This window comes from Bos taurus, chromosome X (genome assembly GCF_002263795.3).
Source record: "Bos taurus isolate L1 Dominette 01449 registration number 42190680 breed Hereford chromosome X, ARS-UCD2.0, whole genome shotgun sequence".
NCBI classification, from domain to species: domain Eukaryota; kingdom Metazoa; phylum Chordata; class Mammalia; order Artiodactyla; family Bovidae; genus Bos; species Bos taurus.
The window spans coordinates 116,402,699-116,408,698 of record NC_037357.1 but is presented as its reverse complement, the minus strand read 5'-3'; the positions used below and the strand labels follow the sequence as shown (position 1 = coordinate 116,408,698).

General features: G+C 38.4%; 1 non-coding gene across 1 annotated transcript in view; it reads right to left on the bottom strand.

The window, feature by feature from the left end:
- Positions 1–2,462: 2,462 nt before the first annotated feature.
- PPP4R3C (protein phosphatase 4 regulatory subunit 3C) overlaps positions 2,463–6,000 on the bottom strand; it is a 180,564-nt gene continuing 177,026 nt past the window's right edge. The window contains exon 4 of the transcript XR_003033531.2: positions 2,463–5,378. This is a non-coding gene — a transcript (protein phosphatase 4 regulatory subunit 3C). The remainder of the gene's footprint in view (positions 5,379–6,000) is intronic.

The following is a 6,000-nucleotide window of genomic DNA, read 5'->3' as shown; positions in this document are numbered from 1 at the left end:
TAACACCTCAGACATCATTCCACTAGAGTGTCTTCATTGCTTATTTCAGTTGTGTCTTAGTAAGGCAGGATACATATACATAGACTTGTCTGCTAACCAGAAATGAACTCATTAGATTTTAATGCATCATAGAATATAGATTATTGATTTATGGGCATAACTTCTGATGTAACTACTTATACCTGGCTTTATCCTCCCCCTTCTTAGAAATGATTATACTGCTCCTGATGATGATAACGAGTTTTGAAAGTTATTTATTGAGTACTAAATATTTTCTGGGTAATTTATGTATAGTTTCTAATTTTTAAGGCAAATTGGAGAAATTGTGGTTGAAAGAAAAAACAAGTAAATTGTCTAAGGTCCCAGAACTAGTAAGCATCAGAATCTGCATTGTCATCAAGGGCTGTTTAAATATAAAGCTTTTGCTTTATCTGTTATATCACCCCATTTTGTTGGTGAGTTTAGAAAGTCACTATGCCATAAAAATGACTGGAAGTCATATATCTAAAGTCAAAACCTTGACAAATTCAGGGCACCTCTTCAAAAATGCTCACCTGAATTTCGTTTTAAGTACAAGGCCATTCCACACTGTTTCTTCTTTTTATAAACAATCTACTTCAGGGGCCTATTAAAATTGCTTCTAAAAAACTTAAAGATGAAAGTAAACATTTTTGACATGGTACCTCTCACACAAACTATCTATAGAGACTGAACATTTTGGTCAATTTTTCACTCAGTGTGCAGACAGTAAGGATTGCTCTTCTGTGTTTTGTTGCCCTCTTAAATGTTCCCTTAATAGTAGGTTTTACCATCTGATGGGCAATTTGCCTTTGCACCATTTTTCTTGTCATGTTGTTTCCCTAACATTAAGTTGCTGAGACTAGAAAAGGGTTCACAGAGGTTACACAGAGAGAATGCCTGTCTTTTTTTCTTTTCTTCTTTTCCCCTTGTTTTTATTTTTACTTTTTATTAACCTCCCATTATGGCCAGCTGAAGGGAAGAGAATAAGCAGAGAAAGCAGCAAAGAATTGTTATTCTCTGTCTGGTTGTAAATATCTGTTCTGCTAAGGAAATGGAACTTCTCCCACCAAAATAGAGTTAAGGATATTTTTTCAAACAAAAGCTTGTGCATGCATGCAAATGTGTGTACTATGGAGAACATTCCCATGACAGTCTAGTGGGAAGGAAAACACGAAATGCTCTTCAAACAAACTTCCTTTTTTGACATGCACTCACAATCTGAATCATCCCATTACAACATTTAAATAGCTTGGCTTGAGAGATGTGAAAATGAAGTTTCCCTATTGTGTCACATCCTCAGTCATGTCAGATTATATCTTCTGATGTCATGTCCATACTTCAGCAGCTTTTATATATGATGATTAAATCAGTATTTGTTATTTTAGGAATACCCTCTTTTTGTAACTAACAACAATCTCTCAGTTTTGAATAAGATGCATCCCCTGTTGGCACTTTAAAATGGTCTCTTTTGTTTTTGGAATTACAGGGTCACTTTTTAATTCCTGAATTGTATAGTTCAGCATAAATATCAGCAAATGGTATAAAACAAGTACAGTGGTATTTTTAATACAAGATAAATATCTGTCTTCTGGAAAACTATACTTCATATCTACAAAGACAGATCATCTTGTACAAACAATGGTCATAATAAAAATTAACTCTAAAATCTTGAAATAGGAGAAATGGCTTCAAGCAATTCCAGGGAAATTGGACCCAGTTTACACCCCACTCTAAAAAAAAAAAAAAAAAAACCTCTTTGTTATATCTTACTGTTAGAAATTCACTTGCAATCACTTCTTTAATAAAGCACCTTTCATGTTACACCCATTCATTTACAGAAAAAACTTCAAGTATTGTGTGTGTAATCTAACACTTAAGTAACTTTTTCTTAAAAAACTGTGCAAAATGGTTTCTAGATATTAAGTGCCACATCATTCAGCACTATTTTTTGGTATGTTAGTCTTTGTAAGTTACACTTTAAAAGTTACCAGGGGTTGGGAGTCTGCCTTGCAATGCACAGACACCGGTTTGATCCCTCATCCAGGAAGATTCCACATACCTCAGAGCAGCTAAGCCCATGAGCCACAACTACAGAGCCTGCAGGCCCCAGAGCCCGTGCTCTGTAACAAGAGGCCACCGCAGTGAGAAGCCTGTGCACTGCAGCCTCTGCTTACTTCAACAAGAGAAAGCAAGTGCAGTGACAACGACCCAGAGCAGTCAACAAATATAAATAAATACTCTTTTTAAAAAAGTTACTTACTGCTCTGAAGACAGACACAAGTTTATTCATGAATCAGGAAATGACCTACCAAGTATCTTTCACAATTTAGGCAGCTTAAAGCATTTGTTTTTTCTAACCAATCCCAAGGTCTTTTAGAATACTACTGGACCAATTCTTTGCATCCCATCTAACCAGACAAAAAATTATAGTAACAACTGAACATTTTGAATCCATCTTCCTTTATTTTCATGAAAATACACACCAAAAGTCACTTTCTTCCAGTTACTTATAAGACTGAATTTTTGTCAAATCTTCACAGAAAAGTGAATAGCTTTACTTTTTATTACAGTTGACTCTATTTTCCACATAAACATACACTTTTATTTCAAAGAAGGAACTGAAAAAAGAAAACCATAGCCAGAACCATTGGGCAAATGATGTTACAAGCTTTGCAACTGCACTGTTATTAGCTATGTCTGGTATACACTCTTGAAACAGAACTACATTAATATTAGATTATTAACCCTGAAATCCTTTTTTTTTACAAAACTAAATTCTGTTAGATGATAATAACAATGAACATCTTTGCTATTTATTAAATACATGTATTCAAATATGGAAGCTTTGGATTCAGACTCTTCAGCTAATGTTACACAATTTTACCAGAATTTAGTAATGTCATGGGTTTTCCATAAAGACTTTATGGGCTAAGATGTGGTCTTTTGCTGGGAGGTGTTTCATCTTCCTCTTCTTCATCATCTGAATAATCCACTAAGCAAATCACGCTTGTGCGGTTTGGGTTACTTGTTTCATCAGCAGCATCAGCAGAATGACATGAAGTAAATTTAAAGTCACCACAAGATGTTTTGGAGGGAAGATCTACCTTGTCTTCATTTTCTTTTGTTTTCTGAATCTCAATATCACTTTCCGGTGGTGACTTAACTGCTTCTTCCTTTATATTTTCATTAATACTCGTTTCCTCCTCCTCCTCCTCCTCCAAGACACTGGAACCTCTGCAAAATACTTGACTATACAGGACAGAACATAAATTCTTCGTTAATTGATTTTTCAGCTCTTTCTCTTGCTCATATTTCACCTTCAATCCTTTGAATGTCTGAACATATTCAATTGACTTAAGCGTTGCATAAAACTTTTCAACTATATGGGCAACAAGAGATTTGATATTTTCCATTCTTATGTAGTCAAACAGCTCAACAATAGCTGAATTCAACATATTGTACCGAGTTCCATTCTCTAGAAGAGCATTTACAACTGGCTCAAAAAAATTTCCCTTGATGATATAACGATTTAAAAGTTCATCTCTAAGGCCAATCATCCTTCTCATAAAACGAATAGCACACAAGATTAGAAAAGTGTGCTTGGAATTTATCAAGATCAAGACTTTTCTTAGCAAGTCTTTGTTCAAAATATATTTTTTCATGTAATATGTATGATGTTGCACACAAAATGAAAGCAGATCTAAAATTAAGGCAAGCAGCTGTGCTGTGCGGTAATTATTGAGACAGTTTTTGTTGTTTTCGTCAGATCCAACTATATTATCCTTGTCACGTATATATGCTGAAGTAGTTGACAAAAGTGGTGCAATCAAGTTATTCATAGAATGCTTACAGAAGAAACGTAGAAATTCACTTCTTTCACAGTGACTAGATGCTGTCACCATGTTGTTTGGATCAAGCAGGGCACGAAGAACTCCCATTAAATGAACAGCACTTCCTAGCTCAGGGTCAGTATCACAGAATATTTGTTCAATTACTAAATTAATGAAAAGGATGCTGCCTTCACTTTCCTGGTCTTCTATTATAAATTCTCGAACCCTGGATGGACTATACTCTACTAGATAAGTAAATATATCAGTAGCAGCTGACTTTATTTGCAAGTCATTTATACCCATTGCAATTTTAAGAGCAGGAAGAATTCCCAGTTGTGTCAGTGTTTTGAGTAGTGCATTCTTGTTTGCAGAGTGTAATGTCTGAGAAAATGCACAGAATTCCTTGAAAAAAAATAACAGCTCACGTCGTGTATCATCATCTGTGGTCTTATCCCTTAACTGTGCAAAAACGGTAGACAAAAACTCATCATCTTCCTGCAGCATATTGACTATATCACTCTTGTTTAATAAAATAAAATTTGTAAGAGTAGAAAGAAAATTCTCTTCAAATATAGATGGGATAGGAAAAAGGATGTCCTGAATGTACTGTACTCTGTATGTCTGATGTATTTTTTGCAGAAGTGCCTGGTCTATTATTGGTATAACTTCCTTGAATTTCACTTTTTGGGTTAAGAATTCTCTATGCCTTTTTGGCTGAGCCAAGGCAGGGTCATATTCAAGGCATCCCACCACATCCATGATATACTTATCAGAAACGAGGATCTCAAGCAGAGATGCCTGGTTGAGAAATAACATCCCTTTAACAATGTCATGCAGATTCTGTAAGCCTTCAGTATCCTCTAGGTCCTCACACGTGTGGAACAACTGCAGTAATTGTTTAATAAAGTCCTCATTTGCCACTAACAGAGCCAACTTTTCCTTATGCAGAGGTGACGTGAGAACTGAGGTAACTAAGTGAGCAATCTGGTCAAGCTTACCGAGTTCGCAGTTAGGCAGCTCAAGCACGTCATCTGTTACGTCATCCAATGTCTCGTCTTCGGATTCAACTAAGGGGTCATGTGTGATATCAGTAGATGGGTCTTTACCTTGAACCTGGCAGATGTCTTTCCATATCTCGTAACAACTTGCTGCGTCCGGGAAACTCATCGCCATACCGTGGTTCTCAGCTTCAGACCAAACAATTAATGTCCCTTGTCGTCTCTGATAGGGCGTGTCTGGATCTATCTTTGACTCTAAGATCTGTATGCCGTTAGGTTCAGATCGAACTAGCAGACAGATGCCCTGAAGGCGTTCCACATAAACAGCAGAGACATGTCCCTTGCCTAGAATTTCCCATTGTTGGTCATCATTCAGGAAGTAGACTTTCACTATGCTCTGCTCGTCCGCCATGGCACCCTCCTCTCTCTTCACCCTGGCCCCGGTCTCGGCAGGTGATTGTGTCTCGCGCGAGCTCAGGGTTAACGGCAGCTGGCGTTGGGGCCCCAACAACGGTGGCCGCTGAGGTAGCTGGGGTTGGAAAAATTGCGAGAAAACATGGCAGATTAAGTTGAGGCCACAGGAATTCTGGTCGCCCCCTCAAATCAATAAGGCTTCCCCATAGTTCCACTACTCACTACCATGCCTTGCTCCCCTCCTTCCACTCTGCCCCTGCCCCCATAACACTTTCTTAACGTGAAATGAAGTGAGCCTCTGAGCCTGCTCGTGGCCGTCTATGACAGCCTTGATAATTATGACTCCCCCAGGATTCTACTCCAAAGGAATGTTCTATGCTTGTTAATGCCGCCAAGCCTACCTATGGAGGATTAGGAAGGCGAGAAAAGGGCACTGTTCTTTCCATAAAAGGTTCTGTCCTCCATTAACATTTTCACTCATCATGTGTGTGGGGACAAAAGAAAGCTTAATTACTTGTATCCCAACCAAGTCAATACCTAACACGCAATGTCAAGAAAACACACGTCCCCCCCGCCCCCATAGGTGGTACGCCCCCTCCTGGTGGTACTCCCCCTCTCTTCACAAGTGGTACACCCCCTCCCCTCATAGGTGATATGTCCCCTCTCCTCCAAGGTGGTACGCCCTCTATGCCCCCTCCCCTCAAAGATGGTATGCCCCCTCTCCTCACAGGTGGTAC